Here is a 26,620-nt window from a genome sequence, read left to right on the forward strand (position 1 = left end):
CACGTTTGGTACCAAATTCATTATGTGTCCTCTGGACTAGCTCTTGCTTTCAAAATATTAACAGCAGAGACCCCAGAAATGGGTACTGTCCTCTGAGAAGTCCCACATCAGGGCCTGTGGTTGTTTTATCAGCAGGCAGAGAGCTGCATTTGCATGTCCCCTGATATTTAGAAGCAGATGAGTAGAGAATATGGACAAGAGTTCTCCCTCAGACTGAACGAGCACTCCCAACAGAAAACAGCTCTTAAGCAGGTTGTTTATCAAGCATTGCTTTAATTGTTATCAATTATCAATCTTTTTAAGAAATAGTTTTCAATTTGTAAACTTTATATTACATACATAACAAACTTTCTAATTGAGTGGTATGAGCATTCACAATGCATCCTCTCTGATTCCCCTTATGGTGTGGATTCACATGATGATAGTGGACCGTTCTATTATCTGTTTCTTGTGTGGGAACCTTACTGATTTTCTTTCCTTCTAAGCATTTCCATATTTCAGTGATATTTGTACAGTATGGACAGGAAGTTCTTCATAAAGCATGTCCACAAAACATGCAGAATGGTGTCTCCTCTCCGGTTTCTGATCTGAGAGATTCCAGTCCTCCTGCTTTTGTGATAATCAGGAAACCTGGCTATTTATCACTTTTCTTCATCTTCTAAAAGAGTCAGTTTTCATATAATCAGCTTACTGGTTGTGTTCCTGTTATTTCATTTATCTTGGTTACTTTTTTATTGTCTCTCCCAGGCCCGTGCTACCTATGCCATGGATATTACCTATGCATACTCACCTTTTTCTAGTTCCATTAGTTGGAAACTGAAGTAATCAATCTCAGAGTTTTACTTCTACACTATACAACTGTGTGTTGCTATGAATTCCTCATTAAGTTCTCTTCAGATGAACCCCACGGTTTGTTGTCTTGTGATTTCATTTAATCCAGTACAGCCATCTAGGATGTGAAAATCATTAAACACATGTTCATGACACAAATAATATAGTATATATCCATATATTCATCACTCACACTCACTGCCATGAGCCAGTGCAGACTCATCATGACCCTATAGACAGCGTAGTATTGTCCTTGAGCACTTCTGAAACTGTAACTCTTTAGGGAGAAGAAAGCCCTGTTTTTCTACTGTGGAACAGCTAGTACTTAAGAACTCCTGAAATTTCAGGTTGCAGCTTAATGAGTAACCAAAACACCACCAGGATTCATTTATGCATACATATATTTAAATGTGTTTATGCATACAACATATAAATGAATGAATATTGAAATTGATGTGGTGTTTTGTAATATTTAGGAAGACAAGATTCTCAGAGAAAATGTTTTGGAGGGAAAGGAAACCCTAGATACTAAGAGGAAGCTCCTTGCTCCCATGCCTCCCCCATTGCCCTTGCCCAGAAGTCTGGCTCCTGTGTTCTGTGCAGCTCATGTGATCCCTATAGACTAAGGTCATTATTACAGGGAAGGTTGTGCCTGGATGGCACTGAGTCCTCTCACTGTTCCTCTCACACAGTAATGGACAGCTGTGCCCTCAGTGGTCATTGCGCTCAGCTGCGGGGAGAACTGCTTGGTGGATATGCTTTTGGCGCTTGAGAGTCAGCTGCATTAAGGCAGGTAATTGTTTCCTGATGCTCAAACATATTGATAACAAGTGCTGCAAACTTTTCTGCTGGTTGTGGTAGATTCAGGTCCAGAAATATGGAGCCACAAGAGACAGCAAATCTTAGGGAGAGGATTTGTGAGGGATTCATCACTCCTGGGCTCAAATCCTGATGCTGTACCTGTCACGGGGCACCCAGGACAGGGAGGAAAAAAATCCATGCTGACAACTAATGTAAGTCTCTTTTATGTTAACCCATTTTTGGAGTCTCTTGCTATTACCAGAGACATAACTTCCAGGCCAAAGAATATATGAAAGAAAATAAAAACTTGCGGACAAGTTATACAGTTTCTGGAGAATTGTGACCAGTGTGGTGCCTTTCACCATGTTTTGAACTTTAACCTGGAAATTGAAGGAGTGATCTGCATGTTAGAGCCCAAGGAGAACAAAGTAGAGATACTTTCAATCTTTTCTCAAAAAACCGAAAAGAGAGTCTAATGTCTTCATCTTCTCTGGAATTGGCTTCCATTTATTGAGAACTCAAGTTCCTTACACCAAAGAGTGGAGAAAATGTCTGGACACAGAAAGCTTAGAGAGTGTTAAGAAATTCTGATTTCATTAACCCCCAGCTGACAGTGGATATTACTTCTACTGTGTTCTCTCATTTCTCTGAATAGTCTCTTGAAAATTCAGTCCTCTTTCTTTAGCCTAACATGTAAATTAGCACGAGTTGTGATGGTGGACATGTACAGAGTTTTGAGATGCAAATGGGCAAAGGACATGAATAGATACTTGACTAAAGGGGACATTCAATTTGCAAAGATACACATACAAATATGTTAATTCCCCTTACTCATTGGTGGTGTTATTGTTTATTTGGTTGACTTTGTTTTTGAGATCTTTTCTTGGAATGGTTACAGAATACCTGGCCATATTTTCTGGAAAACATTTTAAGCACTTTCACGGAATATTTTTTCTAAAACATATATGTTTAATACAACCTGTAGTGTGGTTTGTTTGTTTTTTCCATGAATTTTCATTGTGCATCACAGTAATACAGAATCATTGAAAGCTGTAGTAGTTTCTCTGTGCAACACGCTGTTCTGAGGAAATAACCTGAGAAGCTGTACTAACTGAAAACTATGACATCAAGATTGAAGGAAGCCAGGTTCATAATCCGGCACATGCAAATGACATAAAACTACATGTTGTAAGACAATATGACTTGTATAACTTACTGATAAAGAGCAGGGATTACTGCCTTCACTTTAGATTAAAATTCAATGTAAAGAAAATTAAACTCCCTAATATGGGACCAATGGAAAGTATCAGGATAAATGGGGATAATATTGAAATTTGGAAGAAGTTCATCTCTCTTGGATCTACAATCAATATTCATGGAAGCTTGACTCAATCAACTGCTGCATTTAGTTGAGGAAACCTGCTGCACAGACCTCGTCAAAGGTGAAGAGCAAGGAAGTCTCTTTGAAGACTCAGATGTACCTGGCCCAAATTATGAGGTTTCCAATTGTCTCATGTGCATGTCAAAGTCGGACAATGAATGAAAAGGATGAAAGATCAAACGATGTACCTGAATTATGGTACTGGAGAATAATTTGATGGTAGGATGGACCACCAGAAGAACAAACAATTGTATATTGAATGATGTGCAATGCTTAATAGAAAGAAGGGAGGAGGTGATTACTTCATCTCAAGTACTTCGGACATTTGTTAGGAAAATCAGAACTTGGATAAGGACCTAATGCTTTATGAAACATAAGGTTATTAAAAAAGGTAACCTTTAACAAGCTAGATTGGCACAGTAACTGCAAAAAAGGCCTCATACATCACAACTGTGAGAATGAAGCAAGACCTATGCTTCATTCTGTTTTCTCTAGTGTTGCTGTGGGTCCAAATTTATTTGATAGGACTTAAAACAGCAAAATGCAAGGTCAATGACAAACATTGAACTCAATGCAGAGTAAGTGAAGGCATTCACCTTTCAAATTGGAATCAGATAAGGCTATCATTAAATACCAATCTTAATTCGTATTGTGCTGAAACTGTGGTAGTTAAATAATCTGGTGTCAGCTTGAGAATATTGAAAGTGAAGGGGTGGAATTTAGCCTGTCAATCGGGTCACAGCTTGATGACCTCATTTGGTAATGCTATGGAAATAAATAGCTTGCTGGAGGAGGGATACACACTCACTCTAGTTGTGGGATACAAAATGCCCCCCAGCTTTGTCTCACACAAATTTCTGACAAACAGAGGTTATTTGAAAGCTCATGGTGGGAGGTCAGATGCTTAGACATATTCCTCCTGCAGGCATCTGTTCCACTCTAGGTGGGGTACCCACCCAACTGTTAATGGTTTCCATGGAGAGCCAGGAAACAGGTCAAACCTGCTTGGTGACATACAAAGTTAGGCTGCCATCCTGAATCTAGGATCCACCCATCTTATCACATGTAAACCCTTAATCCCTCCTCTTCCTATAGTGTATGTACCCCTATATCACCCCCCCCCCCGTACCACTACTGTATTACCTATTCCACAACCCTTTTCTCTGATGTATGTCTTTACCTGTAATTCGGGGGCTTACATGCCCCACCCAAAAGAAGATATATAAGCCTGGGTTAACAATATAAAGCTCTCTCCCCTCACTCTCCCTGGCTCTCAGCTCTCCCTTCATCTCCCTCCATCCTTGCTCCCCTGTTCCCTTTCCCATTGTCCTCCTTCCTCTCCTCCTCTCTCCTGCCCTCCTGTCTCCCATCTCCACGTGGACCACCAAGTGGGGCTGAGGTGAGCATGCTACCAGGAAATGTGTCTGACTCCATTATTTCAATCTCTCTTCTAATCTCTCCGTATTCTCTAGGACTTTATTATAATCTTTATATATCTCAACTGTACTATTGTGCCTATCAAACCTGCAATTAGTTGTGGGAGGCTGACCTTTACCTCACACTCCCTGTGACACGTTCCTGCTGTTAAGACACATGGAGCTACACTAGATTCCTGCAGCTGGAGGATCCTGTAGAGACCCCTGCCAGCATTGAGAGTTTCCATTGCCTCTGGATCCACAAGTCTTTCCACCTACTGGCCTGCGATCTTCCTGTATCCAGGGTCATTGCATGTGTTGCATGAGTCTGAAGCGGTATTTTTAGATTGGTATTGGACATATGGGTTAATATAGGACGTATGGACTTGGATAGGATGTTTTCTCAATATACAATTGCTCTTTTATGTAAAGGTCTTTCTTAAACAGATTTGAGTGTCTATGAGTTTGTTTCTCTAGTCCACCCTGACTAACACAAACTTTGAACAATAGCTATCAGTCAACAAATGAAAACCAAATGCATCCTAAATGGCAACAAAGAGGTAAAACTCTCTATAATTGCTGATGACAACTCTCTGTAATTGCTGATGATTTTCTAAACATAGAAAATCCAAAAGCCCTAGAAGAAAATTGTTGAAAGCTCTGAAAAGGAAATCAGAAAATAATATCATTTACAATAGCTACCTAAAAGATAAAATAAATGGAATAAACCTAAGAGAACCAAAGTCTTGTAGAAAGAAGTCTATAAGAAAAACACTACTCCAAGTTACCAAAAGAAATGCAAATAATGAGACTAATGGACCATGTTCATGAAGCAGAAGGCTCAGCTTTGTGAAAATAACACACTCTAAGCAATCTATAATTATAATGCAATTACCATTATAATTAACTTCTGACCAAGATCCCAGTGTCTATCTTCAAGGACATGGAAATTACTGACCATATTTTAAAAGAAATGGGAGGAGATGAGTCACTCAGGGTTCAGTGTAGCAACAATGAAAATCAAAACCTTCCTCTAGTGCTTGAACGCTTCCTCCCCTCAATTCTCATGATCCCAATTCTGCCTTGGGGACCTGGTTAGACCAGAGGATGCACAGCGGTGCAGTAAGGATCTGGAAACAGGGAATCTAGGACGGATGAACCCCTTAGGACCAGCGGTGAGAGTGGCGACACCTGGAGGGAAGGGGGTATAGAAAGGGAGAACCGATCTAGGGGATCTACATGTAACCTCCTCTCTGGGTGATGGGAAACGGGAAGGAAGGTGAGGGGAGAGACCGGACAGTGTAAGATAAGATAAAATAATAATTTATAAACTATTAAGGGTTCATGGGGGAGGGGGGAGAAAAGAGGGAGGGGTAGGGGAAAAAGGAAAATGAGATGATTCCAGGAACCCAAGTGGAAGGCGAATTTTGAGAATGATGAGGGCAATGAATGTATAAGGATGCTTTACTCAATTGATGTATGTATGGATTGTGATAAGAGTTGTATGAGCCCCAATAAAATGGTTTATTAAAAATTACTCTTCAACTTAAAAAAATGAAACAAGTCCATCATAAAAAGGCCAAAACTACACAGACACTCCATACCTAGGAGATCCAGTGGTGTTGTAGATTACAAAATAGACTACTATTTGCAAGTTCTGCAGTTCAAGACCATCATCTAATCCTCAGGAGAAAGACAAAGCTTTCTGATCATGGAAGGTTTTACAGTCTCAGAAATCCAAAGGGGCAATGATGGTTTGTCCTGTACAGTTTCTATGAATCTTAATTGATTCAACAGCAGTTAAGTTGGGTGTTTGGGGGTGGGGGGACAATCCCTATAACTGCACCTGAGATTGACCTATGGGAAAACGGACAATCACAGTTTAAGTGGATCATCGCTAGACTTGTCTCTGAGTCCCTAAGACAGTCTTCTCTGGAAATGTCCACCTGGAAAAAAAATCACTCACTTGTGTCTCAGGTATTCTGGATGTGAATGAGCTAGTTTCTAGAGAATATACTAGAACAGATTGATCCATATATAAAGCCAAGGGTCACACAGCAGAATATGTTTCACAAATCCAGGCAGATGAACTACCTCAAGAAATGATTTCAAAATACTTTCCCTATGCAAATGAATGGATTGAAATTGAGGACACAACCTTGTATGAGTGTGCAAGATAAAAACAAATTTTAAAAAAATGTCCCCAAACAAAGCAACACACTCAGGGAATTAAAATAGAGATAAATGACTCCAGGTGGGAATACACAGTTAAAATGGAGTCGGCATAAGTCTAAACATAGGACAAGCTACTAGAAACTTCTTCAGAGGAAACAGAAATTTACCTTTGGGCAATAAATAAGCAGGAGCAGCTCCCACACTCCCCCGGCTTTGTAAAAATTAAAGAAACAACGCAAAATTCTTGAAGAGTGTATGTGGGAAGGGAGATCTTCCGTACTTGGCTCTTGCCCTTCTATCGAGACCAATACGCTTTCCCAAAGAAAGACTGGCCTTCACTTTGGCTGAGTTCCTGCTCACTGAACCCCATCTTTGTACAGCTGGGCCTGTCTCTTTCTCCTTTTACTTGCCACCTGCCAGACTGTTGACTGATAGCCACCAACCTGGGTCACCTCGCTTGAGGCCTCCAGTCCTGGAAGGACTTAGCCCAGCTACCTGGGAATGCCAATCATGTCTCAGTGCGCCGTGCGTGCGCTGGAATATCACTTCAACAACCTCAAGGGTGGGTGTACTCCCCGCAGACACCCTACTGGCTGGCAAGGAGCCAGGGCATTTCCAGACCTGGGTTCTCCCCCCGCCCCGCTCCCCGGGGAAAGTTACTGCACAGGTCACAACATTGGGCAAACTCAGGAGGAAGCCCTAACGTTCTGTGCACCAGCTGCAACCACTCGCTTCCTGAATAGCGTTCACTTCTTCATAGCGAGAGAAGAAAGGGACCCGGGGCTCATCTTTGAGCTGAAGATGTTCCAGGAGTCTCGGGGAGGTGGCACACTGTATGGAGACAATGCAGGGGGCTTAGGAGAGACCTGCAAAGCGACTAATCGGGAACACAGACGCCCAAAGCCAGTCTGGGATCCCCCTTTCTCCAACAGGTTTCTCGCAAGGAATTCCAACCAATCCCCAAACAGGGGGATGGGACCAGTCTCTGGGACACCCTCCCACATCTCACCGTACAAGGGGAGAGGTACTGGATAAGAGGAGGTGAGGGGAGAAGGGTGCTTGCACCCGAGCCAGGCTGCTGTGTGCGGCAAGGTCACCCCAACTGGTCACCAACACGACCCCAACATGGGCGCGCCGACTACACAGAGCTCAGGCTGCAACACTTCTCTGGCTCCACACCGTGCACAGCAAGTAGGAACCTAGCTATGACCCTCACTTCCGGCTAGGACACTGCCACTTCTGTCCTGTCTCAGCGTGACCCGGAATAGGAGAAGCATAGTCATGGGTGTGATTGGGAAACACATAAGTGAAAATTCAGTCAGGACAGACTTCATTAAGCACAGATATTCAGGAAAATATGGATGTGGTAGAGGTTAATATGGATGTGGCAGAGACATCAAAAACAGTAGTTCCTGGTGCTTAAATTCCCACCAACGTATCTGAAAGTTTGTTCTTCATAACACTGACCATACAGGAAATAATTCAGATGAGTTGGAAATAATGCAATGTGTAGGTCTTAGTGGGGAAAACCCCCCCCACCAGATTCTTATCCTGAAAAACGGTTAGATTAGTATTACATGTATGATCAAAGTCACATATCCCATACAGCACTGAGCTAAAAGCACCAACCTGTGACATTCAGTATCCACATCGGAAAAGGTGACGCCTGAGTCACTGTGATAGTGGGTCAGGATGTCATTCTCTTACAACCAGAATCTCACAGCTGTGCTCAGGGCCTCATAAAACAATTAAGAATACACTTCTACCATATCGACACAGTTGTATACAAAATAAACTGAATATGTTCTTCAGCTCTTGGATAGTCGAGTACATTTTAACTTCCAGGTGGTGCTTATACATGTCTGAGACTGAGAAAATCAACCACTGCATCACCTGTCTAGTTTTGGACTATTGTCTATAAGGACACTACTTGCTGTGGTAAAGATGAAACATGTTCTATAAAATGTAAAACACAAAAGCCTAAGGAGCTGTTTCTCTGCTCTCTGTGGTTCTATGAGTCAGAATTCACACAACAGCTCTGACTTTATTGTTCTTCTTTTAAATGTATTTTCTTATTCCATATATGTAAAACCTTTAGAGTTTTGTGTATTTGCAAACCGGAGGCAAAAACAAGAGATATATCACTTCAACCATGGAGCTTGGTAAACAAGAGGAAAACTTTTTAGATTGAAAGAGGCTGAGACAATGGGCTCAAATATAAGAACAATTATGAGGACGGTTTAGGGCAAGCCAGTGTTTCTCCCTGTGGTGATATGGTCACTATGATTTGGAACTAACTTAGTGACACCTAACAACCTCTCTTGTACAGGGACTGTATGTACAATAAGTACTGAAATGTTAGAGTGTTTCTTTTTAAAATAAGCAGTAAAGTAATAATCATTCCAGAATCTTGTTGAAAAAAAATATAATCATGGTTTTAATATGTATACCTGCAATATGAATCAATAGTAAAGGACAAAATTGAATAAATATAGATTTGTACAAGAAACCTTTTTATTAATGCATGAGAAACTTTAAAAGAAAATTTTATGACTACAGAGAATATGGGGTAAAATTATTTATAAAATACACTCTACAACAGAATATATTATACTAATATTTTAACAATAAAGGAACATATTTGATGATTACATAACTATTGGTTTAGGTGAGTGAGTAGATCATACATCAGACCAATTTATCTTTACATTTGTGGAAATGGGATGGATTGAGTTAGAGAGCGCCTATCCCTGACTTTGAGTTCATATTTCAACTTGATTAAGTGGGATTATTACCAGGGATACAAGAATGTTTCGATATTAGAAAAAATTAATGTAACCAACCACATAAATAGGACAAATAATAAGAACCATATCATATTAATAGATGCGTAAAAGGCATTTGACAATATCTACTACCTATTCCTGATAAAAACCCTCAATAACATAGAAATAGAAAGGAGAGACCTCAACACATGAAATATATTAAAGGAAACATTCTGTGTAGGACAATTAGTTGACTGTAACTTGGTCAAAATAGACACTTGTTCACATAGAAAGGTTTCATAAAAACCTATGTGAACATAAGAACCCACAGATTGGGGGGAAATAAATCTTAAGCAGTGCTGGGAGAGAGAGAGAGCAAGGGAGGAGAAGAAGACAACAGGATAACTGGCATTTTCAGGGATTCCCCATCTTGATGCTCACCTGATCATACACAGGGAGCAGAGCCTGAAGCACAGGGAGCAGAGCCTGAAATCAGTGTCTGAGTTTTAGAGGCGTCCAGGTGAAAAGCAGGAGAGATGTGGTCAGGTGGAGCAGATGGCAGCAGATGCTGTCAAGTGTGTGTCTCTGTGGCCCTAGCTGCTGGAGTGTCTCTTGGGGAAATTCCCACTTGGGAAGCATGCCTTCCACCCATCACTTTTCTTTCAGTTTGTCTTTGTGCCTGGACTTGTGTGGTGTTGGGATTCAAATGCAAACGCTTTTCAAATGCAAGCTGGGCCACCCAAAGTGCTCAGATTTCAGCAGGGCTTCCAGACTAAGAAGAAACTACTAAGAATGAATCCTTTGCCTTGCCAGGCCCTGAGCCTCACCTCCAGGAACCTCCCTCCACGACACCCTCATTACCTCCAGGCCCCGCCCCTTCCCACAGAGACCACCCCACCCCCTCCCCAGGTGATAGTTTCCTGCTGAACCCATTTCCTCTGAGTGAGAAGGATCCAAGAGTGCGGCCCAAGAGCTTCTGTGGGTGAGTTTCTGTGTTTCTGTGCTGATCCCTGGCGCGGAATCCCCTGCAGGCCTGGAGTCCCAGCTGTGTCCGGGTTCCCGTGGACGTTACACTTCCCGCACCCCATACAACAGTGTTCCAGGTCGCCGCGACCCCCTGGGACATTTCCAGTTAAATCCTTATTGAATTGGTTGCAGGCCTTTGCCTTCGGGCGCGGAAATACTCTGGCCGCTTTTTCTGCTCAGAGTTCCTCCGTCCAGAAAGGCGCGATTGCGTGGTTTTTTTGTTTTTTTTTTGGGGGGGGGGGTTGCCTGGGGCCTGTCCCTTCGTGTCAGGTCGCGGGCATGAGAGCTTGGGGACCCCAGAGTGGCCTTTACTGAAAGGAGAGGCAGCCTTGCAGTCATCAGGCCACCCCACTGATGACCGAGGTCTGTATTAGAGCTTAACTTCTCAGCACCCTGCTTTGCAAAGGGGTACCAGAGCAGTGACAGCCCCAAATCCCCGCACAGATCTGGTCCTTGCATAGATTGCAGAGCCCCACATGGAGTGAGCCTCTATTGAGTGGTTTCTGCCCAGGAACCAAGGTAGTAGGTAATCTGGCCCTCAGGCTTTGCAGGGTGGCTTTGCTTCACCTCTGCAGGCAGCCCATGGAGAAGCAGTTTCTCTTGGAGGTTTGCCTGAGTGTGTGTCCTTGATGGAGGTCACCAAACTGGAGACAGTCCAGGGGACTCCTAGTCAGGAGCCACTTGCTTTTAGCCTTTCCCTGACTGCATTGGTCAGGAGGCCCTGGACCCATTTTGTAAGCCTGCTATCTAAGGATGGAATGTCTGCCATTGAGATGCATGCTTTTGTGAGTTTCCTTTGCCCCGCCCCTCCCCCACACCCTCTTTGGCTCACATCTCAGTTGTGAACCTTGGAAGCCATTTCCACCTCCTGTTGGTGGCTTCCTTCATTCAGATGATGTGTTTGTGCCCTTGTGCTGTCTTTGTCTCATAAGATTTAATAGATGTTCTCTTTAAACTATATTTAAAACGCGGTCTCCTTTTTACTCTACTGCATGTTCTTAACCATTTCTGCCCATCAAAAACTAGCTTGTGCTCTGATTTGGACTACAAAAGGAACTCCAATCTCAAATATAATTTACGGAGAACATTTATTAATTATTAAAAGAGACAAAGAGAATACAAAGACACGGACCCATCACCGGATGGAGATCATAGTGCAGTTCAGGGAAACAGTCAAGTCGGGAATCGAATGAAATAAGATTGCAACAGAGGAAACGGTCACACGTTTCTGATTGGTGGAGCATCAGTACAGCATGTTATAAATGGGACTACAGAAGCAGGGACAGGACTGTAACTGAGCCACCTTCATTGCCAGATAGAGCATTTTACAAGATTGTTCCAAGTCCTTCTGACCCAGGCAGTCAGGGCTCAACTGCTAAGGCATTTTGGGCTCCTGACTATAGGACCCTCTGCATTACCTGGAGATCAGTGAATGGTGTTCACCTTCCCAGTTCCTCTGTCCCTGGGCCAATTTAATCTATTTCCTTGCTTGATGATCAGAAAGAATTCAATGGAGGCTTAATCTACAGCCATCTATCCTATAGCGCTTTACTCACTGGAGTGCTAAGACTTTAATCTCTAATACAGCTCCTGAGATTTGTGTCTGCGGATGCTGGACTTTTCCACTTGGAGTGTGAAGAGCCCCAGGGGGGGATGTTTCCCCTATAAGCCTCATCTCAGAGATTGGTTGCATTGATGGCTCATCTCTCTTTAAACTGCCACTTTCCCCCCTGCCGCCACCCTCTTATGATCCTTCTTGGCTCTTAGAGCTTGCTGGCCCAGATTTAATATCCACTCATATTTTTAATAGGGAGTTTTGGTTTCCTTTTACATCCTTTTGAATTGCAGGACCCAGCAATTATTTTACTTACTTATTTTCAAGTCATTTTATATATTAATGTGGAGAAATAATAGGTCTTCCCCTGTAGTGTTTCAGTTTTGAAAATCCACAGGGCAGTTCTACTCTGTCCTCTGGGGTCACTGTGAGTCAGAATTGATGTAAGTTAGTGGCACATGTGGTCAAGGTCAGCACTTTTTGGTAATTTCAGTTATTTTATTTTCACAGTGACATAGATTGAAATCCATCATTTATCCTACTGGATACAGAAAGCGTTTGAAATATCCTGATGTTTATTAATTAACCAGATGAATTTAGCTTCTATATTTTCCAGCTTATGCTTGAGTTGGTCCCCATCCTCCCCAACCCCCTCTCCCCACATGATTTATTTTGAAATCATTAATAGTGGACATACATCCACATCCTAATGGCTGCATACTGTGACTGAACGACCCTAAGTCTCATTTGCTAACCTGCTGACACTCGCCTCTATATTTCCATTGCTTAAGCTTGCTATTTCTGCATTGGTCCCCGGACCCACCAGATTCAAAATGTTAGTGGGCTGCTGCCCATGCCCATGTTGGATATCAGCAGGAAGTTCCCTAGCTGCTCCACCCCCCTTAGTCAGCGTGTACAGTTGTGATCGGAGGAGAAAAGTATTCCCGACCGTTCGTGGTTTCTTGCTGTATAAACCAGAGTTCAAGTAGTGCGCTTGGGGCCCGATGGATTGAGCGCCAGCTGTTTCCTGGCGGCCAGCTCCAGTGAAGCTTTGCATTTGATCCTTTTCCCTGTGGCCCTGATTAATCTTTTGATTTACTTTTTTTTCATATGTTAGCTCTTCAATTTGTTTGCATTTGCTGTTCAAGAACAGAGTCCTACTAATAGCTCCTCCTTTTAAAATTTGTGTCATGATTATTTCTAATAGAAGGCAACCTCCAGATATATAACTGTTATATATAGTAAGATAGCATGTTATTTTCTCTGTGCCCCACTGCATGGTAATGCTTGAATGTTCTAGCCTTTTATCCACGCGTTCTTGATAAGAGGCTTGTTTTGTCCACTGTGCTACAGTGGATTCTGTGAGTGATGTCACAGCACCTTCCACTCCTCGTTGGGGTTTCTAGGCTATAATCATGCGTTACCAGATGGCCACTTCATGGAGCTGCCAGTCCTTTAACCACTGGAGCAGTGGGGCTTCTTCACGGACTAATTTAGATGGGCCACACTGACATGTTATTCATTGCAGACATGGTGATTCTTAATGGGAATTATATTTGTTTTTGATTTAGTCATAATTTCAATGTAATATCCATGTGTATACATAGACAAGAATATGTGATCATGTTCAATTTCCCCTTTGGTTAGGTGTCATGGAGTTAGTTCCATCTCATGGCTATGTCATGTGTTATAGAGCAGAACTGTTCCATAGTTTTTCTGGAGCATCATGTTTGTGGAAGCAGATCTCCTGTTCTTCCACAGTAATGCGGGCTGTTTACCCCCATCAAGCCTCAGGGGAACAGTCTAGTGCAAGCTGTTTGTGCCACCTAGAAACTTTGTCCCACCCCCCAAAACAAACTCACTGCCACACAGTCAATTCTGACTCATAGTGTTCCTCCATAGGTATCTGATAACAAAATCTATACAGAAGCAACCAGCCTCATTTTCCTTTTGCAGATGTGCTGGTGAGGTTGAACTGCCAGCCTGCAGAGTAGCAAATGATACCAGAATTCATTTTTCCCCCAAAGGAATGAACCAAATCAAGCATCTGCCATCAAACCCACACCAACTCCTGGGGACTCCATGTGAGTCAGAGTGCAGGGATGTTGCCGAGGGGTTTCAGTGACTGGTTTCTCAAGTGCATCACCCAGGCTTTCTTCCCTGGAGACTGAGTAGACACAAACTTCCAGCCTTTCCATGAACACCTATCCATGGTAACCATTATCATGCTCAGGGACATAAAAAACTAAGCAAGACACACATGTGTGTATGTACACACATGCCAGAACCTATGAAACCTGGCAATCTATCAAAGAAGGAAAATTCAAAACTACAAGGAGATTGAGTTTCTAACTATAACATGAAAAACCACACAGTTGAATTTGTAAAATTTGCAGGACCCAGAAAAATAAAGTCATTCTGTAAATTTTCAGCTCTCAAGTTTTTATGTGTATCGTACATATATACGGTAACCTAACTGGTCTCTTTACCATAGATAGAGAATAAAATTAATATCAGCTTTAATAGATCTTTAAGAGAGATGCTATATGTAAATAGCTTAGTATTCTTTCTGAATTATCATGGAAGATGAACAGGGATCCTAAATACTTTAAAGATGTACAATATTTGAGGAATTTAAAAAGATTTATGACATTATTCTATTTAGCATAATTTTGCACTGTTTAGCATAATCTATTAGGAAAAGATATGCAGTAGCTTCCAAATGGAAAAATTCCATTATTTTTATTCCATTTTCCCATGGCCTTTTTCAAAAACCCCTTGTGCATTCATGGCATGAAGGATTGGCTACCAATGAGCTCCTTGTATCTCAATTAAGTAATACTTGTTAAATATCAATCATTTTGCCTACCATTGGGTTCCATATGGTGACCGTATGTGGTTTCAGAGTAAAACTATGCTCCGTAAGATTTTCATTGGCTAACTTCAGAAGTTGTTGATTTCTTCTAAGGTTGCCTTCAGTCTCTAATCATTTGTTTGGTAGCTGAGCACTCTGTTGCTCACACTACTCAGGGACTCCATTTAGGGACCTGCATCTTGAAGTGTGAGTGCTTGCAGGCAGAGCCCTGTGTAGCCTGATGTGTCAGGAATTAGCTTCCCTTACAAATTGGTGGGCCTTTCTGGAGCTGCTTTTCTTTTTCTGTAGGTCTTTCATGAGTTCCTGTAATGATACTTTATTGTATGTGGGACACGTGAACAAAGGAGTCCTTTTGTCCAGTGGGTTAAATATTGGGCTGCTGACTGCAAGGGCAGCTGTGCACACTCACCAGAAATGTGCAGAGAAGATGAGTCTGCCTGCTCCACTAAAGATGTGCAGGCGTGGGAGTCCTACAGGGAGTTCTGCTCTGTGATAGCTCTGCTGTGAGTTGGACCAGATGTGGTGGCAGGGAGTTATGTGCGGACAATGCCAACCCTTGTTCTTGACCCCTTATTAGCTATTTGAGGCTAAATGCAATTTGATTCACATTTTTTGTGGACTCTTGTGAAGTGCAAAAAATAGAATATTTTTTGTTGACAGTTTTGGGAACTGATATATTAGTGGAGGAGAGTTTTTTGGAACATGCTATTTTTTTTAATCATTTACGTTGGGCTCAGACAACTCTTATCACTATCCATACATCCATCCACTGTGTCCGATGTCTCCCTTCACCCACTTTTCTGTTGTTCATCCCCCATTTGTCTTTAGTGATCTTATAGGGAAAGTGAGCACACAATGGTATGAAATTTTGGAACATGCTACTTTTTTATTGATTTCAATCTTTTTGCATTTCTTCATTGAAATCCCAACGACACACCTTTCTGACTTCCTTTATCCTTATAAAAATGTATTTGTTCAACCTGGGCTTTGACTATCCTTAAAACATAGCAAGTACATTTCTTCCTAATACCCTGTGGTCTGGTATTTTCTCCTCTAGGAACAAACTCTTTTGGACTACCCATTAGTTAATCCCATCACATCCTTCAAATCACTGTTTTCAATGAATGCAATTGATTAGACTACTAAGGGCAGATAAGGAAAACCACTTGTAAACAAAAGGGCCCCATAGGCAGGTACACAGAATGATTTCACAATGAAATCAGCTGAGAGAGTACCTGTTTTCACCGCCCCTCTGTATTGAGGACAGATGTTTGCTCTGGGTCCTAACTAGAGTAATTAATTAGAGGCATTTAAAAGGATGCTTTTCTTGTTGTTAGTTACCATCTAGTTTTCTCCAATTTATTACAACACTGTGCACCCATGGTGATGTAGTGTGCTATGCGTTGGGTTGGTACCCACATGTTCAGCCATTCAAAACCGCTCACTGGTCCACAGTAGAAGATGAGGCTTTCTACTCCCTTAAAGAGTTGCAGTTTCAGAAACGCGCAGGCCCTGTTCTACTCTGCTCTGTGGGGATGCTTTGAGTCAGAATTGACTCAATGACAGTAATTTTTTAAAAAAATGTACACCAGAAAGAAAAACATGCCCTGTGACCTCCGTACTCTGACTTCAACATGGTCAGCTTTTATCTCTGAGACTGGAATGGTGACTTTGAGCTCTTCACATATTGGTCATAAACCTGAACGTCCTCATTTGCATTTCTTTTAACTATTGCCTCTTTTGTTTTACTTTCTTGCTGGTGCTTCTTCATGCTCCACTTATTTTCCAGTGTGGGAAGTTCCATGAATGCTTATTGCTAACGAGCTTTTCATTTAGTGGCTGACCATGGAGCTTCCCTCTCCGGCCCCTGAAGACCTGGGTGCTCTTTGACTCCTTAGCCTGTATGTTTGAGAAACGGAAATCGAACTGAGCATTTGCAAATTCATCACAGAACCTTCCCATGTTGTTAGAATTTCCTTATCATGCCAGGGTTCTCTGGCTAGTGTTTCCTAAAGTGATCATTTTATTTCTCCCTACACTAGCTCACGAAATGTAAATATGTATGTGTTAATGCTTAGACTCCACCTCTGTTGCATTTCTCATAAGAGTTATTATCATTTGGCCTTGTGCTTTTGTTCTTGTTTTTTACTGTGGAGTGTTTTCAACTCATAGCCACCTCATGTGTCCAGGGTTGAACTGTTGGTTTTGGAATGGTGTGCCCTCTCAGAACACATTGGTCTGGTTTTGTTCTGATTTGCTCAATGGTTTTTTATTTGCTCAATCAATCTAATAATTTCTTATATGCAAGAGCCAGTTGTACGGCCCTGAGGTAAGCAGTATTGTCTGAGGGTCCTGGCTTTTCCAGGACAATGCGTTCCAGTTATCTGAATTGAATAGATTGTTTTCTTCATCTCCTCTTTGTACTACACAGAAGATCCAGATCATCTCTGTAACTGATGACTGACAGAATAAAAAGCTCTGGGCATATGAACAGAAATGTAATTGCCAGGCATTTAGTTGTACACACATGGACCTGCATGCTGACCTGGTTCAACAAGTTTTCATTTGAGCAATACTGAAATTGTGAGTAATGTTGGTGACTTCAGCTCTATCCCATTGGGAGCAACATCTGCTTAAAAGTGAGTGACAAGAGGACTAAATGAGCCAATGTGGCCAAATCTTTTTGGAAATTGCCTCAGAATCGTGGTTGCTGAATAAATGCAGTGTTTTATCATGAACATGTTGTGTGAAAGAGGCCCTAGTGGTTCACTGGTTTAATCGATGCCGCTGGCCAGACCCTTTGTGGCTCCAGCATTCCAGGCCCATTAAGGGAGGCCAAGGAGGCTGCGTGGGCCCGTGAAGATTTACAGACTTGGAAACACTAGCGAGCAGTTCCACTCCCTGTTTTATGGTCAAAATGAGTTAAAATGTACTTGACCGCAGTCCATTTGGTTTTGGTTCATCATGAAGGAAAGGGAAGGCTTTAAAACCCGGCACCCGATGCACTGCTGTGGATGAGATTTTGAAAGGCTTATTGGGTCGACACTAGGTTACACTGTTGTAGCAGAATTGTGGAGTGACCGTGACAGCTCATGCGACTTTATGCCATAGCTAGTTGGCCATGCTGTGAAATCTTAGCATAAAGTGCAACCTTTTCTATGTTGTTGTTAGGTGGCTTCGTGTCCATTCCAGCCCCTAAAGCCCTCTATGTAACAGCGCGACACACTGCCCTGTCCTGCACCATCCTCACATGTTCCCACGTTGGAGCCATTGCGACAGCCCCTGTGTCGATCCATGTTGGCGAAGGCCTTTCTCTTCTTTGCCTCTCTCTCCCTCACCAAGCACCATGTCCTTCTCCAGGGACTGGTCTCTCCTGAAAAGATGCGGGAACAAAAGTATGACAAGTCATGGAGGCCAGTCCCACAGCTGAGAGAATGCTAGTGGTCATCATGTTCAGCTAGTCGTCCTTCCATGATCTGCAAATGTGAAAAAATCTTTAAAAATCTAAAATGTGAAAAACATCTCAAAGCCTGGTATGTAAGTCCTAGTATCCTAACAGTTTAACATTGAAATGCACTGAAGTTCAGTCAACTTATAAGAAAATTGGAACCTAAGTACATTTTCCCAATCAGCAAAAAGGACATGCTATTATGATACTGAATATATTGTGCTCTTTTGTCAGTATATCCTATGAGCTTAGTGTGTATTGATGTGCGTATCCAGTATTTTTTGAGGGGAGCAGTCCATAATAATTACATGACAGTAGCTTTGTCTCAGTGGGAAAATTTTCAAGATATCTGCATATATTCTTTTTTTTAATCATTATATTACAACTCATCACAATCCATACATCAATTGTGTAAAGCACATTTGCACATTCATTTCCATTATCAATCTCAAAGCATTTGCACTTTACCTAAGCCCCTGGCATCAGCTCCTCATTTTTGCCCCTCCCTCCCCACTACCCCCTCCCTTATGAACCCTTGATAACTTATAAATTATTATTTTGTCATATCTTATACTGTCCAAAATGTCCCTTCACCCACTTTTCTGTTGTCAATCCCCCAGGGAGGAGGTTATATGTAGATCCTTGTAATCAGTTCGCTCTTTCCACCCCACCCTCCCTCCATCCTCCTGGTATCGCCACTCTCACCACTGGACCTGAATGGATCATCCACCTTGGATTCCTTGTTTCCATGTTCCTATCTGTACCAGTGTACAGAGGGTATCTATATTCTGTTGTTACCTTTCACTCTTGCCCGGTTTCCCTTTTCAATAGCTTGTCCTATCTCATTGAAAATACAAAATACACAAGCGTGCAACTGCAGAGTGACTGGAAAGTAGGCGAGTAACATAGACACTCTATAGAAAATTTCATAATTCCCCAAATAATCATCTCTATCACCAGGTAACACGTCAGCTCTTGATCACGTAGAATTCTCCAAGAGGATACCATGACTCCAGGGCTTTGGGTCCCTACTTTGTTAGTTCATACCAGCAGCTCTCCAATGGCTAAGGAGGGGCGACAGGGAGAAGCACAAATTCTGCAGTGTTTCCTAGTTGTCATCTTCCTTTCACCCTGTGCTTCCTGTTCTGATAAATATTCTAATTTCAATCCTCCCTCCAATGGAAGAGAGGATATGAATTTGGAATCGAGGCTTTTATTTTTGATCATTCATCTGATTTATGTGTTCTGACTGTTCTCTATTCTGAAACAGCTAGATAGAAATAAGGCTGCAGTTGGTCACAGACAAACTGTACAGAGATAAACTCATTATGCTAGAAGCATGCAGTCCTTGGGATAACATGTAATTAGTGAGGGAGTGTGTCTAGTGCAGTGGTTCTCAACCTTCCTAATGCTGTAACCCTTTAATACAGTTCCTCATGTGTGCTCACCCCCCAACCAAAAAATTATTTTCATTACTGTAATTTTGCTACTGTTATGAACGGGAGAACCCTTTGAGAGGGTTGTTCAACCCCCAAAGGAGTTGCAACCCACAGGTTCAGAACAGCTGATCTAGTGGGTGAAGTGGGTTAGCTAAACCCTGATGGAAATCCTTAGAGCAAGACCCCTGTGTCTAATGCCCATGTGAAGTCTCTGTTTCCCCAGGACTGTCTTCTTCATCCTTTCACATAGTGGAATGCATGGTACCTTGCCAAGCCAGAATATACGGGATGTTTTAGGACACTGTGGCTGTTGAGGAGGTGGCTCTGAATTTCTCCGAGGAAGAATGGGCATTGCTGGACCTTTCTGAGAGGAAACTATAGAGACACGGGATGATGGAAACTTTTAGAAACCTGGCCTCAGTAGGTATGAATATTTTCATTAAAAACGGAAAGATGTGTGCGTGCGTGTGTATATGTATATTTGTGTATGTTTCATACTCAGTGATGCTATTGCAGTATGTGAGCTGAGTAATGGGAATACTTTGTTATATAAACAAGTGTAGTACTTTCCTCTCAGGAGCATGATGTCATGTTTCCCCATGAATATAAGGCTCTTAGTGTTATACTGATTTCTTATATCAAGTGTGACTATGAGTCTACTAAGTTTCCTTACGTGTTATAAATGTGAGTGTTGACCTTTGGTGCAGAGAGGCTATGTGTGCATTGTGCCTTGTAAGAGCTCTGTGTTTTTTCAAGGTTAACATGATAGCTTTATCTATTTATTATCTATTTATCCATTGTGTGTCAAGCACAGTTGTACATGTGTTACCTTATCATCCTCAAAACATTTGCTTTCTACTTGAGCCCTTGGTATCAGCTCCTCAATTTCCCCCCTCCCTGCTCACTGCCTCTCCATCATGAACCCTTGATAATTTATAAATTATTATTTTTTCATCCTTACACTGTCCGATGTCTCCCTTCACCCACTTTTCTGTTGTCCATCCCCCAGGGAGGGGGTTTTATGTAGATCCTTGTAATGGGTCCCCCCTTTCTGCCCCACCTTCCTTTCACCCTCATGATAGCACCACTCTCACCACTGGTCCTGAAGGCATCTTCTGTCCCAGATTCCCTATGTTTCAGGTTCCTATCTGTACCAGTGTGCATCCTCTGGTCTAGCTGGATTTGTAAGAGAATTAGGTTCATGATAGTGGAGGGGAGGAGGAGCATTTAGGAAGTAGAGGAAAGTTGTATTTTCATTGTTTCTACACTGTACCCTGACTGGCTCGTCTCTTCCCTATGATCCTTCTGTAAGGGGCTGTCCAGTTGCTGACAGACGGGCTTTGGATCCCCAATCTTCACTCCCCTTCATTCACAATATGCCCGATACTGATCCCATCGACACCTTGTAATCAATCCATAGGTTGTGTGCTTTTTCCATGTGGGCTTTCTTGCTTCTAAGCTAGATGGCCACTTGTTTACCTTCAACCCTTTAAGATCCCATATGCTATATCTTTTGGTAGCTGGGCTCCATCAGTTTTCTTCACATTTTCTTTGCACACAGTTGTCTTCAGCTATCATCTTAGGAAGGTGAGCATCGTGGAATGCCAGGTAATAGAACAAAGTGTTCTTGCATTGAGGGAGCACTTGCATGGAGGCCCAATGTCCATCTGATACCGTAATACTAAACCTATTAATATATGCACCTAGATCTATTTCCCCACCCTAATATAAATATATTTACATATGCACATGCTTGTATTTAGACTTCTGTAAATGCTCTTTGTCTCCTAGTTCTTTCCTCTATTTCCTTTTACTTTCCTCTTGTCCCACTATCATGCTCTGTCTGTAGTTCAGTAATTTCAGGGTTTCAGTAATTCTTCTCAGTTACATTGCCTTGATCAATCCCTACCAGGCATCTTACACCCTCCTTGCCACTTATTTTGTGTCAGGGGAAAGGCCAGACCCTAACACATCACAGCGGGTCGGTTGGTGCAATTGTACAGTGATAATAAATAAAGATTATAGTAAAGTCATAGGGAGCATGAGAGATAGAAGAGGGATTGAAATAATGGAGTCAGACACATTTCATAGTTGCATGTTCACCTCAGCCTCACTTGGTGGTCCACATGGGGAGAGAAATATTTATTGCTAACCAAGGCTTTTATATCATCTGGGGATGTGCAGGCCCCCTAATTACAGGTGAAGAAATCCATCACAGGAAAGTGTTGTGCTATAGGTAATATAGTAATGGGAGTGGGATGCTGTAGGGGTTCATATGCTGTTGGAAGAGGAGGGAGTAAGGGTGTGCATGTGACAAGATGGGCGGACCCGAGATTCAGCATGGCAGCCTAACTTTGGATGTCACTGAGCAGGTTTGACCTGTTCTCTGGTTCACTGTAGAAATCATTATCAGTAAGGTGTACTGTAAACCCACCTTGCAGGGTCTAAATTGAAGCCTTTAGGGGGAAGTATCCCATTGTCCTTAACAGCAGGGATGGGCCCTATATGTGGTGGGACTAGACAGTCCTCTGACAGCTGATTGCCTTCAGGGAGGTAACTTGACAATTATTTACCATTAATTGTGAGCAGTGTCCTAAGTCTAACATATATTTGGGGGAGATGACTTGGAGAAATCTTTCTGTTTCCCACTATTTTGGATCACTTATTGATTGTTCCCTTTTCCCTGGGTTGGTTAACACCACTTTCTTTCCCCCACCTCCCCTTCTCCCATGTCATGCTCCCCGCCCCAACCATGGGTCCTGTTGCTTTCTCCTCCAGATTGTTTATCTGGCCTATATTATCTAGTTAGAAGTGCAGATATAATATGCACACACACACACACACACACACACATACACACACACAAGCACACATACACACAAAAGAGCAAAACAAAATGACAAAAGAAAACAAAACAACAGCAACAAGAAAAAAAGGGAAAAAAGAGAAAAGCCTGTAAAAAGTTAGAGGTCTCTATGTTGACCTTTAGGAGTGCTTTTCTGTGGAGTCTGATGGGGTGCCACGCTTTGGCCCCCGAGTCTAATTTTGGTACTCTTGGGACTTCCTTGCTCTACTTCCCTTGCTGTTCTGTTGCACAACACCCTTAGTGTTTTGCCTGGGTGTGGTGGGGTCAGATCGGATGCAATTCCCAAACTGTCTCCAGTGTTGTCCCCTATAGGGCTATAGGTCAGTGAGGGATGTCATGACTCATAGTCGGGGCAGCCATAGTGCTTCTTTTTGCATGGGCTGCTCAGAGCAGGCATATTGTCCTCAAAGCTTGGTGGGCCAGGATGTGTGCTCCACTCTCTCTTCCTCCCCCTTCATTTTCTCCCGTGTGCTCTGATCAGACATGTCCCTTTCCCTGAGCTGTAGCTTCAGTGTTGTCCTCTGAAGTAAATTCTTCTGGGGGAAGGGGCAGCTGTCCTCTTAGTTGGGATTGGGGCTGGCCCCTCTGATATTTTTGTTATAAATAGATTTTCTTCCACCAAAATTCCACAGACCTAGAGGAGCATAGGACTGGCTCAGTGTCAGGGAATTGTTGATTATCTTTTCACACTTTCCTTGTGATGTGTTTTTCTCCAAGAGCAGCATGTCAGGTACACCTTTTCGCCCTCATATGACACTAATGTGATGGGGATCTGCCTTAGGCTGGGTTCTCTAGAAAAATAAAACTATAGACACTGACATATGCATAAGAGAGAGCTTTTCATCAAGAGAACATCCCAGCCCAGTCCAACTGAAGCCCATGGGTCCAATGCTACCTAGAGCATCCATGGCTCAGTGTGTTCAAGTCCCCAAACTTCAGTTTTTGGGTGAGCATCAATCCTATCTGTTGTCCAGCTTGATATATGTGTGTGTATCACATACATATATGTGTGTGTATCACATACATATATGTGTGTCTATATAGTCACTCTAATATTATATGTGCACACGAATGCCTTGGTTTAGTTTATTAATTCATCAGTATATGAGGACCTTCAACACTACAGAAAACTACAGGACTCTAAATTCATGCTTTCATCACAGAATGGGTGGAAACAAATTCCCTGTTTCAGGGTTTTAATCTGAATACATTTGTACTTCCTTTTCTGTAAGATAAATGCTATAATTTTGATCATGCTGTATTTCTTTTTTTATTAAATCACTTTATTGGGTCTTGTAGAACTCTTATCATAATCCACACCTCCATCCATTGTGTCAAGCACATTAGTACATTTGTTGGCATACTCATTCTCAAAGCATTTTCTTTCTACTTGAGCCCTTGCTGTCAGCTTCTCATTTTTATTCCCCCCTCCTCATGAACCCTTGATAATTTGTAAAGTATTATTTGTTCATCTCTTACACTGCCCTATGTCTTCCTTCACCCACTTTTCTGTTGTCTATCCCCCTGGGGAGGGAGTTATACGTAGATCATTGTGATAGGTTCCCTCTTTCTCCCCCCACCTTCCCCTTCCACTTCTGATTAACAATTAATAGTTAGGGAGTTAAGTACCAAGAGTTATTTCAGCGTGTTTAAATGTAGCCTACAATGTTTTAGCATTTATTAGCTATTCATGGCATATCGTGAATATTTTATGGATGTGATAATTAAATTATGATTAAAGGAATTTTTATGTCTTTTTGGAAGCCTCTTCCTTAAAAAAAAGTGAACCTGGTAGCTCTAGTTAGAACATACAGTCAATTTTTAATATCACTGGTAAAAGTGGACATTTATGGTTGTCCTTTTTCTGACGTGGGGTGATGTTTTTTCAAGTATGACTTTTTCTTTTTAGGAATGTATATTAGCATATTAACATTTTGAACTATATTTGTTTTATGTTAGATTTGTAGAGTTATTTTTCCTTAGCATGAAAAGTCTTTGACTTTGTTTAGTAAGTTTTGTGTCTATTTAGATTATTAATTCTTTTTTACATTAATTGGTATATATTACAGTGCTCATTTTCTTATATTAAATCAACTCTAGGATAGATTCTACTTAATTATCATGTGTAATTATTTTCATGTGTTTTCTGACTCTATTCCCAATGTTTTCAAGAACTTTTTCATGTAGATCCATTATCAATATTGCTCTACAGTTTTCTTGAAGTATCATTATCTGACCTTGTTTACAGGTTATTACTGGTCTCATAGAAAATATTAATAAGGTTACTCTGACAATTATTGTTATGTTTCACCCAATAACGTGAACTTAGACAAAAAGAATAAAGCGTCTATTCATATTGCGTGAATACTCTCCTGTCTAGCTGCCAGAATCTTCAACTTTAATCTGTCTTACAGTTAGCCTTGAAGTTTCTCATGGAATTGAATTGTGATTCAGTTGATTGTAAACTTTCTGAACATCCTGAAACCCACTCGACTCTCATAGATCACTTGCTCTGGCTGGATCCTCTAGAGTGATAAATGATTTACACCCCTCTTGACGGGACAAATCGTCACTCACACCTGAGACTATGGATGGGACATCCTTGAACCCAAGCCAATAAGCCCACTACTACAGTGTGTGTTGTTTGCCATCAGTCAGCATTACCTAGAAAGCTTGGAATCCAGAATTTAGGTCAAGATGACAAAATGGTTTGATCAGTCATCTCTTTTCTGGATACATCTTGCATTTTTAAGCATCTTCCCTCACCTTGGCTCTTACCATGACCCCTTGCCATTCCATGACTGTAAGCTGCAGTCTTTCCCAAAGGCTTTAAAATCGGACATCTGTAAACACAAGAGCTTAAGAGAGTAGCAAATAAGGATTCCCCTGGCTTGTTTTCTTGTTTAGAATATCTCTATCTTGGCCAAGGTACCTCTAGGATGTGCTATTGGTGTCGCTCTGTCTCTTGTTGTCCACCTGTACAAAAACTTTCTCTAGTTACTACACTATTGTGCATAAATGGGCTACCCAACCATAGGGATTTCTTCACACAATAGATATTGTAAAGAATACCCAGGATGCAAGGGGATTGGAGTAGGTTTTACTTAATGAGAAGCTCAGCCTGAGTTGGAGTGGCAGATATGAGCGTGATTCAGCTTGATCACTTTCACCAGATATGTCAAGGGTTTTGGTCTGAGGTTCCGTTATGGGCTTTTAAAGAACATTCTTCATAAAATATTCCGTTCTTCAGTTAGATTGCTGGTGAAAAGAAGATATTTACCTTCAATGGAGCTTGAGAAATTTGAGGCCTTAAGTACTTCCACTTTGTGGATCCAAAGTTGATCATGATATTTGGGAAATTAGTAAAATTGCTCTGCAAAGATAGAGTGGACCCTTGTTTAATGCAAACCCTCAGCTTTGAGCAGGATTTTGATCCCAGGTGGTGGGGGTGGTCACTATTTAGCGCAAGAAGTACAGGCCAAGAAAGTGATATGCCTTTTTCAACATTGCCTCCTCTTCTGTTTCAGAACAAAGATTTGCCACAGAGAAATACAGTCCAGTCTAGGGAGCTAGAAATCTGGTACTAGTGTCTTGCACATTGAAGCATGACAAGGAAGGACTTCAACTTCTGACTGGGTCGTGAACCAAATCCATTCACCTGACTCCAAGCAGGGTGAGCATCCCTGGGGTTCCTGGGGTCAGCACTGGGCAGAGGAGTTTGAGGGGAAGCAGGAGGGATCTGAGCTTTCTGGGGTCTGAACCCAGGAAACACCAGTGTACAAGAACCCAGGCTGCCCCATTGGTCGGGGTCCGAGCAATTTGCGCATCTCCCGGAATGATAGAATTTGCTGATAATGTAACCATGTATAATTGTATTAGAACTTAAATTGTGAGCACTCCAATTTGCAAAAGGCGGGTGGCATAGTGGTTACAGATTGGACTGCTAACTGCAAGGTCAGCAGTTCAGAATTACAAGTCACCCCTGAGGAGAAAAACAAGGTTTCCAATCTTGGTAAGAGTTATAGTCTCCGAAATCCACAAGG

The 26,620-nt window shown here is 41.9% G+C and overlaps 1 long non-coding RNA gene across 1 annotated transcript in view; it reads left to right on the forward strand.

The window, feature by feature from the left end:
- LOC142436590 (uncharacterized) overlaps positions 1-26,249 on the forward strand; it is a 51,335-nt gene extending 25,086 nt beyond the window's left edge. The window contains exon 3 of the long non-coding RNA XR_012782016.1: positions 26,105-26,249. This is a non-coding gene — a long non-coding RNA (uncharacterized LOC142436590). The remainder of the gene's footprint in view (positions 1-26,104) is intronic.
- The last annotated feature ends 371 nt before the right edge of the window (positions 26,250-26,620 follow it).

The sequence above is a fragment of the Tenrec ecaudatus genome, unplaced genomic scaffold (genome assembly GCF_050624435.1).
Source record: "Tenrec ecaudatus isolate mTenEca1 unplaced genomic scaffold, mTenEca1.hap1 Scaffold_431, whole genome shotgun sequence".
NCBI lineage: Eukaryota > Metazoa > Chordata > Mammalia > Afrosoricida > Tenrecidae > Tenrec > Tenrec ecaudatus.